The sequence below is a fragment of the Bos taurus genome, chromosome 13 (genome assembly GCF_002263795.3).
Source record: "Bos taurus isolate L1 Dominette 01449 registration number 42190680 breed Hereford chromosome 13, ARS-UCD2.0, whole genome shotgun sequence".
Classification (NCBI taxonomy): domain Eukaryota; kingdom Metazoa; phylum Chordata; class Mammalia; order Artiodactyla; family Bovidae; genus Bos; species Bos taurus.
The window spans coordinates 12,671,065-12,683,279 of NC_037340.1; the positions used below are offsets into that span (position 1 = coordinate 12,671,065).

The following is a 12,215-nucleotide window of genomic DNA, read 5'->3' on the forward strand; positions in this document are numbered from 1 at the left end:
TAATACATAGAGTAGTTGCTGCTGCTGCTGCTGCTAAGTCGCTTCAGTCATGTCCGACTCGGTGAGACCCCGTAGACGGAAGCCCACCAGGCTCCCTCACCCCTGGGATTCTCCAGGCAAGAACACTGGAGTGGTTGCTTTGCCCTAAAAATTGATTCTTTTTTCCTTCTTCCCAAATTCTTGGCAACTGCTGATCATTTTATTGTCTCTGTAGTTTTTTTTGCCTTTTCCAGAATGTCAAATGGTTGGAATCATGTACTGTGTAGCTTATTTCAGATTGACTTCTTTGACTTAACAATATGCGTTGAAGATTCCTCTATGTCTTTTTGTGCTTGATAATAAAAGCTCACTTCCTTTTATTGCTGAATAATATTCCATTGCCTGGATGTATCACAGTTTGTTTATTCAGAATTCACCTACTGAAGAATGTTTTGGTTGCTTCCAGGTGTTTGGCAATTATAAATATAAAGGTTTTTATGTGAATATAAGTTTTCAACTCATCTGGGTAAATTCTAAGGAGCACAATGGGCAGGTCATATTAGTATAGTATATTAGCGTATCTAGTCTTGTGAGAAACTGCCAAATTGTCTTCCACAGTGACTGTACTATTTTGCATTCCCATCAGCAGTTTATGAGAGTTCCTGTTGCTCCACATCCTTGCCAGCATTTGATGTTGTCAGAGTGTTGGAGTTTAGCCATTCTGATAGATGTGTATTGATATCTTGTTGTCTTAATTTGAAATTCTCTAATGGCCAGATGTTGAGCCTCTTTTTCTATAGTACTTCTTTTCTATATATATCTCTTTTGGTGAGATGATGCAGATTATTAAAAAAAAAAAAAAAAAGCAAAGTATAATTCCTTAAAAAAAAGTAGTAAAATGTGTTCTCTGTGGAAAAGTCTAGCAAAAGAAGACTAAAACTTTATAATGCCACCAGAGGAAAAATCATTGGTATCATTTTGATATTTTTCTTCATACATTCAACTCTCTCTCTCCCCTCATGTGTGTATAAAAAATGGTAACAGGGCATCATGACATTTTGTACTTTTCATGTTTACTTACTCACATGTAGTTAGCTTTTCCTGTGTCGTTCTTCTAGAATGGATCTCCAGTGGTCCTTAACCTTGACTGAATGGTATCATTTGAGGGAGCTGTTAATGTTTATGGTGCCCAGGCTGCACCCCAGGATAGTGAAGTCAAAATCCCTGTGGATGGACCTAGACATCATACTTTAAAAAATTTCCCAGGAGATTACAGTGTGTATTGAAGATTGAGATTCACTGGTCTAGAATGTAACAGAATTAACTTTAAAGAAAAAATATCTAATTCCCAAAACAGCATATAAAATATGACGCCCTTTTTATAAGGTTCAGAGCAACCAAATAGCCACATTAGGGTTTTGTGTATGTGTGTAATAACGTATAAAGGAAACTAGTGGAACGATAGCTACTGGATTCAGGATGATTCTTACTTTGAGTTGAAAGCAGGGGGAATGAATTGGTGGTTGGAGGGACCGCAGGTTACATGTAGATTACTAAGGTCCTAGTTTTTGTTTTGATGGTTGCTTTGTGGCATTAAGTGAATTAAATAAAACTGGACTAAGCATGAACCAATGATTAGAGCTAAAGACTGTGAGTAAACCAATTCTTTGTGCTAGAGGGCCGATAAGGAAACATATTAAGTAGTTGAAAACTGTTAGATTCCTCTTGTAAGTTTATCCAGCAGGGTTTAAATATCACAGTGGTTTGAAACCCAATTCTATCCATCTAAAAAAACTGACAGGCTATTCCTTGGTTGCTAGAGATTCTAGGTACTGTCCTTTCCCCCCTCTGAAATATACATTCATTCCACTTTCCTCGCAGAATTTTATTCTAATACCGTTGGTTGAAACAACAAACATGATAAATTTTGATAATTATTCACTGCTGCTGCTGCTGAGTCACTTCAGTCATGTCTGACTCTGTGACCGCATAGACGGCAGCCCACCAGGCTCCCCCGTCCCTGGGATTCTCCAGGCAAGAACACTGGAGTGGGTTGCCATTTCCTTCTCCAATGCATGGAAGTGAAAAGTGAAAGTGAAGTCGCTCAGTCATATCTGACTCTTATTGACCTCATGGACTGCAGCCCAGCAGGCTCCTCCATCCATGGGAGTTTCCAGGCGAGAGTACTGGAGTAGGGTGCCATTGCCTTCTCCGATTAGAGAGTAAATGAATGTATTTACCCTTAAGTACTTCAGGGTATATTTCCTAACATCCAAGATATTCTGTTACATAACTGCTCTGGAGTGGTCATAGTCAGGAGATTAACATTGATAATCTATAGATTGTATTCACATTTTGCCAGCTGTCTCAAAATGTCATATATTTTCCTTCATCCCTTTCTGGTCCAATTCTGGTCTGGAATCATGTGTTCCATTTAGTTATCCCGACTCTTCATTCTTCCTCTAATCTGTAAGTGTTCCTCAGTCTGTCATTGTATTCTGTGATCTTGGTATTTTAGAGTACAACTCAGCTCCATATATTAGAATATATGCGCAGATATTTTAAGTGATGCAGTGTGTGATAAAAACATGAGAAGCGAATGAGAGAAACAAGAAGAATCTGTGTCTTGGCAAAGGTTGACAGTGGTGAACCAGTGTGTCCAAACTGATTGCTGTATGATTTTCATTTACGAAATCATACTGATATCAGTGAGGACAGGCGTAATGATAATCACAATTTACGGAAACACAAATACAGATGTTCTTCTCTTCACTGGTCAGATACGGAGAACAGAGTTGACTGAGGGGATGATGTCCTACTTGATGGAAAGAGAAAGCAAAGCTACCAGAAAGTACTTTTCACAAACGTGCTTTCTTTCCTCGGAAAATGGAAGTACTTTCTCAGGAGCTGGACTTGCAAAGGACTGGAAAATAAAGCCAGTAGATATTTAACACTGGTTTCATGTTCAGGCTTCCCTGGTAGCTCAGACGGTAGAGAATCTGCGTGAAATGCAGGAGACCCAGGTTCTATCCTTGGGTCTGGAAGATCCCCTGGAGCAGGAAATGGCAACCCACTCCAGTATTCTTGCCTGGAGAATTCCATGGGCGGAGGAGTCTGGTGGGCTACCGTCCATAGGGTCACAAAGAGTCGGACATGACTGAGCGGCTGTCACTACTACTACTTCATGTTCAGAACTGCCCTAGGAAATGGGGCAAGGGATGGAAAGAATGAGGGGAATTTTTGAAGGATTTGACTCAAATGTTGATTTGCCTGTTTCAGATCTTCAGAGGGATGCATTGAAAAGCACAGTTTTGATTTGAGGTTTAGAATTTGATCTTTGACCCATTTGAACTCTTGATTTGGGTTTCAAGTACAGACAAGCTCTTTAATAGCTGGGATAGCTGCTGGGTCTTGCCCTCCACTGGCCAGCCTTCTCTCACTGCCGTGGGTTGGCAGCACCCGTGGGCTTCCCAGGTGGCACAGTGGTGAAGAACCCGCCGGCCAGTGCAGGAGACACAGGAGACTCGGGCTCCGTCCCTGGGTCAGGAAGACCCCCTGAAGGGAATGGCTGCTCACTCCAGTGTTCTTGCTTGGGAATCCCATGGACAGAGGAGCAGGCTGGCTACGGTCCATGGGGTCGCAGAGTTGGACACGACTGAGCAACTGAGCACACACATCTTACATTAACACCCATATCAAGAATAGATTATGGGTGATGTATATGCACACATTCTAGTACTTCTCTGAAGAGCTGAAAATCTTATCCTGAATTTCGGAACTGTACGTTTTTTCACAAGAGGCTTGGTGCCATGGTAGGCAGAAGCCTTTGGGTTGGAGCCTGTGTTATACTTCCAGCCATGGTTGATTCACCGGGTACCTCATTTGTCCAACTGGAAAATGGGAAAGTAGCAAGCAAGCCTTTAAATGTGTGGAGGTAAAGGAAACTGCCTTTGATTTGCTCCAGGGTGTATTATTTTATGATACATGAAGAATATCAGTAAATGGGAAGGAAAGAAAACTAGGAAAGTCGACAGTACAGAGGGAGGAACACAGTGCTGGTGAAGAATCACTTTAGTAAATGTAACATTTGACTGTATTAACCTCAAGCTTGTTTTTCTCTTTTAATTAACTCTGTAGGTTTACTGTGAAAGGGCTGCTGTGTGATGAATGGAACATGTGACAAAAGTATTAAATATTAATTGAGCACAGTTGCAGCTTGGCTGTTAAAAATCATACGGCAGAAACAGTGCTTATACTTGATTTGCTATTCTCTGGCCCACGGCTCAGATGGTGAAACCAGTGAATTTACAACCTTTCTGGGGGTTTCGAGTGTGCAGTGGGACCAAGACCTCGCTGCAGGGGCTAGACTGTCAGTGGGGCCTGTGTGAGGGGGAGGGCAGCGGGTTCTTGGGGTATTTTTTGAGGTACCATATCTTCTATGCAGATCTGAAAGCTTGGAGTTAGCAAGATAGAGTTGTGTTTTTATCCACATTTTATTTTCTGTATTTCAAATAAGAGATTTTTGAGAAAATTGAAAAAAAAATATCAGGGCTTTGACAGTGCAGGGTATTTTGGTTGACTGCTTCTGAGTGTGTTTTTTAAAACTTGCACACAGCATCTGTGATCCACAATGTGAGAGGATTTATAGCGTAGCACTTTATTTTTCCTGTCGTGACTTTTGTCAGAAAATGTTTTCACTGTGCTCAGTGCTTCACAGATTACTTACATTTTGTTTTGTATATAACTTGTTAATGCTGTGCAAAGTTATACATTTTGGACTCTGAGGATGGTGGTTTTCACATGTGGCAAAAAATCACTTTGAAGCCTTCATTTCAAGGAGATGCAGCCCATCCACTCCTATATCTTACTAGTTGCTTCAGAGCCTGCAGGGAGAGCTAAGCAGAGCATGTATTCCTCTGGAGTTGAACTGTGCTCATCCTGAGTTTCCTGAAAGCAGACATGCAGTGAGCTCGCGCTGGTGAAACCTGTTGGATTCCTGGGGGACGCAGCTGGAGCCTCTGGCCTGTTCACTAGCAATGATTCAAGTCTTGCAGATTGTAAAGGAGCTGGTGACACCATCCAGGCAGAGAGCAGCCAGAGCGAAGGAAGGTAGGAACTGCAGCAGTATCACAGTCGGAGCACTTTAAGGCACTTAGAGATTTTTACAGATATCGACTTAAGGAGCAGCTGTCAAAGAGGAGTTTGAGGTGGACTGTGTGCTTTTGCTCTTCTGATGTATTTCGGTATCTGAAGAGGATCAGGTAATGGCATAATTGTTAACGCGCCTCATTATTACTGTTTTGAAATCACAAAGGAGAAGCATATCATTTTATTATGAGGCCTGAAGAGAGAGGAGAGGTTGTGACATACCCATTGCAGCCGAACTTTCCTTCTGTCAGGATCCTCTCACAATATTTATTTTGGGGGTGAGAAGAGTAATTTATGTAATCCTCTTCTAATTTTAAAATATAATGTTCATGGCAGAAATCAGAAGAGAACAAGCTTGAATTCCACCTATAGCAGAGCAGAAGGACTGCTTGGTTCTTATTTGTGTGAATAAGTGATTAAATAGTAGTAATAAATACGAATTTAGCCAGTGAAAGGTAGATCTTATTGCCTTTTTCAGTGAATAGTTGCTTTTTTCTGTTTATGATATATGCTTAATTCTCTTAAAATAGTCCAATATTTATAGTCTGTGACAGTTTAAGATATGCTGGAATACATTTTCAAAATCTTTTTTAATTGCATGCCTGACTTACGGATCTTAAAATAAACTAATGCAGATAGATCTTTGAAGAAGTGTTAATACTTCTGTGTTTTGATTTTTAGCATTTGAAATAGTTTAGTTAATCTCTAAGATGACAGTTAGGAATTAATTTAAAAAATATAGGCCTGCAGAGAAGTTTGTAATACTGGCAATTTAACTAATTTTATCTAGAGCTTAAAATCAGCCAGTTGATAAATTTAAATGCCAGCTTTTTCATATGAAGGATATATCATTCTGTTTTTATATTATCAGAATAGCATAAGCATACTTCAGATGATATAAAATATAGAATATTTTGGATGAAAAAAACTTGATATGATCTATGTTTAAAGTTAAGTTTATGAGATTCCTCCAAGTCCTATGTAAAATGATTTAGGGTGATGATATTAGATAATATTGTAACATAATAATTTAATTAGTAATATACAGAATATTACAGCTGAAAGCAACTATAGAAATTTTGTCTGTTCTCATTTCATGAAAGAATGAGGTATTTAAATGGACAAAAATGATGTCACAAATCAAAGAAACTCTTTTCATTATGAAAATGTGATAGTATTATCTAGGATGCTTCACAGTTATTTACCTCCTGTTTTCTCCTTCACTTTCTTCTGAAACAGAAGATTGCTTTTTATCTCTGAATAGCAGGATTCTAACAATTAGGCATTTTTTTAAAAAAAAGCTTATTGCTTTTGCTATTTCAGGAGAATATAAATTAATTAAATCCCAATCTGTTTGAAAATGTCGCATTCATACAGTTTGACCTTTACAGACAGAATTTTTTTTTAATAACTAGTTTCTTCTAGTTTATATATTTTCAGGCACAGTCATTGTTACTTGGGATATATGTGGGGAAAGAATAATAATATTCTTGCCTTTCATAATGCACACACACATATACTTATAAATAATGTTATCATATTGACAGTAAATACCATTTGAATATAGGAAACATAGTACTAAAAGATACTAAATACTAAAGTAGTAGAATGGTTTTTGCTTTTAGATTTTTTTCACCTATATTTTCAGATAGAATTTTCCATGAAGCAGCTTATATATATATATAGACATTTTTCTTAGAAGCTTGTTTTTATCAAACTTGTTCTAATGGTGTTTTTAATCATTTAGCTAATATGTTTACTGTTATTTTATCTTTTTGCAAAGTAATGCTGTATTTTACCAATTTTTAATATTGGTAACTGCTTGAGAAAGGTAAAGTCCTACAGACAAATATAAAACAATGACTCGTTGGAAAAGAGTTTTAAACTCAATTCTCTAATAAGTAGCATGAACTTGGATGGCTGCAGGGATTGCAACATTTCAAAGTATTGTGTTCACATTAATAGTAAATACTATGGGAAAATTGATTTGTGAGCAGAAGTATCAAAATTGGGGATGAAATAATTATGATAGATGCTTTGAGAAGTTTTCATCAGTTAGTTTTTCTTGATATGAGCCAGTAAACAAACTTAACATGTTTTAAGTAAGATCCAAGGGTACGGCTAAGAATTACTTTGGAGGAGAGAAATTACAGAATATTCATGAATATTTTCTCTCAAATTTTTCAGAATATTTGCCAAATCACTGCTTTGTCACTTAGAAAAGCTAATCAAGTATCCCAGTCTACCAACATTTAGTGAAGTGCAGTGCTTATTCATGCTAATATTCTTTCAGGGATTTGGATTTTGCAGCAGTTAGCACTGTAAGAAAGGGAGAGAACTGGTGGTAGTACTATCTGAAGGATAATTCTCATGGATCCACACTCTATTCTAATGATGCTGGGGGGACTACTGGAAGTGATTGACATTTGTAAGATAGTTGAAGTGGATAGGAATAGATGTTTTGTAGTATAGCAAAAAATCTTGGAAAAAGGCTATACTAGGCAAAAGACAGGAGAAGGCAATGGCAACCTACTCCAGTACTCTTGCCTGGAAAATCCTATGGACGGAGGAGCCTGGTAGGCTACAGTCCATGGGGTCTCTAGGAGTCGGGCATGACTGAGCAACTTCACTTTCACTTTCACGCATTGGAGAAGGAAATGGCAACCCACTCCAGTGTTCTTGCCTGGAGAATCCCAGGGATGGAGGAGCCTGGTGGGCTGCCGTCTCTGGGGTCGCACAGAGTCGGACACGACTGAAGCGACTTAGCAGCAGCAGGCAAAAGACAACTGGTCTTCAGGAAAGTATCTTTGCTTTAAGGGAAGGAGGGTCAAATATGCATGTGTATATATTCTTTTGTTTGTCATTCTCTCATTTACTCTCCTTTATCAGGTGTCCACTATTTGGAATACACTTTGCTAATGAATCACTGGGGATACAAAATAAGATATGATCCCTGCCCATACCTGGGACAGAGTAGATCCCAGCTGTTTATTGAGTAAAGGAAGGAATGGAAGAATATATGTTTGTTTGTACAGCCTAGTTGACAGGTTTTTATATAGTCAGGGCAGTATTGTGACTTGTTTGTTTTGCCATGAGGGCCTCATGGGCAGGATTCAAGCAGTTTAGTTTTGTGGACAGGGAAGGGAATGGGATAAGTGATTCTATGCTAAATGGAAAAATAAACTATCACAGTTTACCTCTAGAATGACCTGGTTAGCCTGCATCTCCAGGGCCAAACTTGACCAGATTGGGAAGAAACCATGTCATAGAGTAGGCTGGAGGTAAAACCCTACAACCTATTCAGATGTACATCAGGCACAAATGTAGTCATTGTAACTGTGTATAAGTAAGGAGCCTGGTTTTATCCTTTAAAGGCATCATGTTTATTTGAACAAAAATATTTTGAGAATATTACATATTTATCTGTCTGGCTAAACAGAAGTATGCCGAATATATATCTTTTCTTAATGATTCAAGTTTCTTATTAAAAAAATTTTTTTTGTAGTTAATAAAACCAGATGACCATGTTTATCAAAATTACTCTTAAAATCTGTAGATTGAGAGTGAAGCCCTGAAAATCTCTCCTGCTAGTAAAACATATGGGCTTTTGCTTCTGTCTTAATCTTTTCATTCTCACTTTCATGCCTTAGCACCTCTCCTCCAGATTATTAAAGTAGCTTTCTCCTTTTATTTGATAAACATGCATTTAATACTTATTGCATCTTAGATGCAAGGGTACAGATTTGTAAACTCTAGGAATTCATGTGCAGTTAGTAAGAGATGAAAGACAGTGATTACAGTAGTATGAGGGGTATTGTAATAGATGAGATGTCATGGGAACCCCAGGGGGCAACTGGCCCTGGTTTGGTAATTACGAGAGTGAAGAGATTAAACTCTTTGGTAAAGTGACAGATACTCTTATTTGAGCTAAGTAGCAAAGGATGTTTCCAGAAAAACATCTGCTTTATTGACTACGTCAAAGCCTTTGACTATGTGGATCACAACAAATTGTGGAACATTGTTCTAGAGATGGGAATACCAGACCCCCTTACCTGCCTCCTGAGAAATCTGTATCCAGGTCAAGAAGCAACAGTTAGAACCAGACATGGAATAACAGACTGGTTCCAAATCTGGAAAGGAGTACGTCAAGGCTGTATATTGTCACCCTGCTTATTTAACTGATACTCGGAGTACATCATGGGAAATGCCTGGCTGGATAACTCACAAGCTGGAATCAGGATTGTTGGGAGAAATATCAATAACCTCAGATATGCAGATGACACCACCCTTATGGCAGAAAGCAAAGAAGAACTAAAGAGCCTCTTGATGAAAGTAAAAGAGGAGAGTGAAAAAGTTGGCATAAAACTCAACATTCAAAAAACTAAGATCATGACATCTGGTCCCATCCTTTCATGGCAAATAAGATGGGGAAACAATGAAAACAGTGAGAGACTTTATTTTCTTGGGCTCCAAAATCATTGCAGATGGTGACTGCAGCTGTGAAATTAAAAGATGCTTGCTCCTTGGAAGAAAAACTATGACAAACCTAGACAGCATATTAAAAAACAGAGACATTACTTTGCTGACAAAGGTCCACGTAGTCAAAGCTATAGTTTTTCCAGGAGCTCTGGTTTTTCTCACATCAGGTATGGATGTGAGAATTGTACTATAAAGAAAGCAGAACACTGAAGAATTGATGCTTTTGAACTGTGGTGTTGGAGAAGACTCTTGAGAGTCCCTTGGACTGCAAGGAGATCCAACCAGTCCATCCTAAAGGAGATCAGTCCTGGGTGTTCATTGGAGGGACTGATGCTAAAGCTGAAACTCCAATACTTTGGCCACCTGATGCGAAGAGCTGACTCATTTGAAAAGACCCTGATGCTGGGCAAGATTGAGGGCAGGAGGAGAAGGGTACGACAGAGGATGAGATGGTTGGATGGCATCACCGAATCTTTGGATGTGAGTTTGGGCAAGCTCCGGGAGTTGGTGATGGACAGGGAAGCCTGGCATGCTGCAGTCCATGGGGTTGCAAAGAGTCGGACACAACTAAGAAACTGAACTGAGCAAAGGATGCATAAAAGCTTGAGGGGGAGGGGAGGGAGAATAGGCATCTCAAGCAAAATAAATAGTGGAGGAGAGCTCAGTGCCAAACATGAGCTTCTATCCCCTGTGAAAAAGTTTGGAAATATTCCTAAGGCGACAGTGAAGTGAGAAAACTGGTCAGGTATATTTGGCCATTGAGCTCGTATTCCATCCTCCCATTGCTGTGTGAGCTCATTTTGTGAATTTGCCATAAAACCTGAAGTTGGGACTTAACCTGTATTCCTAGCTGTGATGATCACTAGCTCTCTCCATGCACCCTCTGTGCCAGCAGCGCCAGAATGCTTGCTGTTCCCAGATGTGCTGCCCCATCAGGACGGGAAGTCCTTTCCTTTCTTCTCCAGCGACTTGCAGTCCTTATCAGATCAGCCTCCAAGGCTCAAATGAAACCCTCACCAGAAAGTGCTCCCTGATTTTTTTCTCCTCTTTATGTGTCAGAGTTAATCATTTCTTTCTTTGTAATCTTATAGCATTATGAGAGCATTTGCCTCTATTACTTGATCTTTAAAATTCTACTATACCTTATGATTATATTTATTAAATCGACTAGTAAATGTTAATTGAAATAATGTTTTGGCTTATTGAACATCTTAGTTTCCATTCTGATTTTTAGCTGTGTCTTAGATAGTTGAGATTGTCATAAACTGATCATTAGAAATATTAAGTGAAATATTATAGCTAATAACGTAACAATGGACAGAGAAATGTGTGATTTTTCCCTTAAGATATTTTGTAATGGTTTGATAGGTAATGGTTTTCAGCTTATGCATGTTTATTTGTTGCTTTTTTTCTCTTATTTTCTCTTCAGCTTATGTTTAAACTATATCCATATTTTGCTACATGTTGACTGTTTTAAGTTTGAGAGAGTGAAGTCATAGCATCTAGTGCCCTTTATTTCTTTGATGTTTTCTGTGACTTATGGAGAGTTTCATGCTCTTGACCAAGAAAGAAGATGCCATGATAATTATTTCATGAGAAGCTGAGAAACAGCTGCTTGTGGCAAACACTGTTCACTGTCCACCCAGTCTCCCTTAAATCTTTACTAACAGTAGGATCTTGATTTTGTTTCAGTTAAAAGACAAACCAGCAAATAAGCTGTTTCCTGAGATTTAAGCAAAAGCCTGCTGGAGACTTCTGGGAAAGTTTTGCTTTTTGAGACAGTTGTCACCTCTGCTTCCTTGTTACAGCTTTCTTGGCACCTGTTATGGGACTGTAATTCCTGGAGTTACAGCAGCCATAGTGTGACTGTGAGGACAAAAGCAGTATGGTGGAAGAGAAGCATAAAAGTCTGGTCTCCCGCGACACCAGCGAGACCAGTGAGCGTTTGTGTCAGCCTTGACTTACCTGTAGACTTTTTGGTTTATTACTTGTAGTCAAAGCGATCCTCCCTAGTGTGGTATCCAGTGTGGTTAAAAACATTAAAAAGCAAGTCGCATCTTTTCAATGCATTTCAAGCACAATTAATACTGTACTTAGTTCAGTGCTGGGGTTGGTCAGTGTTAGTAAGGAGTAGCATATATCCCAAGTTAAAACATAGATGTGGCCATTTTAATATGATGGGAGGGACACTGATGATTTGGGAGTCAGAAGACCTAGTCGTACCACTGTGTGAGTTTGGGCAAGTTAGTGAATGTCTTTGTGTCATGGGGTTTTCCATCTATTATATGAGTTGTCCCCTAAGATCTCATAGGGACCTGGCATTCATATTCTACTACTTAATGCCATTTTTGTTTTTTGTGATAGCCTCTTAGATTAAAATGTCAAATTTATAAGACCTACCTGCCTACATTTACTCTTTTAAACCCATACAAACACATATACATTGGGTTGTGTAATTGACTTAATGATGGAGAGCTTTTAGAGACTCTCACAGTTTACTGCTCATGAATCATGGCAGCCCAGGGGAGGCTGGTTGAGAACATGGACTATAATCAGGCAGATTGTGTCTCAGACTTGGATTTGCTACTCAATTATTAGCTGTGTGACTT

The 12,215-nt window shown here is 39.0% G+C and overlaps 1 protein-coding gene across 5 annotated transcripts in view; it reads left to right on the forward strand.

The window, feature by feature from the left end:
- USP6NL (USP6 N-terminal like) overlaps positions 1-12,215 on the forward strand; it is a 211,476-nt gene that overhangs the window by 103,022 nt on the left and 96,239 nt on the right. For 3 of the 5 annotated variants that reach the window (XM_059892656.1, XM_059892657.1, XM_059892655.1), the window contains exon 3: positions 1-12,215. This exon is cut by the window's right edge and continues 35,259 nt beyond it. The exons of the other annotated variants lie outside the window; for them this stretch is intronic. The gene's annotated coding sequence lies outside the window, so the exon portion shown is untranslated. 5 annotated transcript variants of the gene reach the window in all.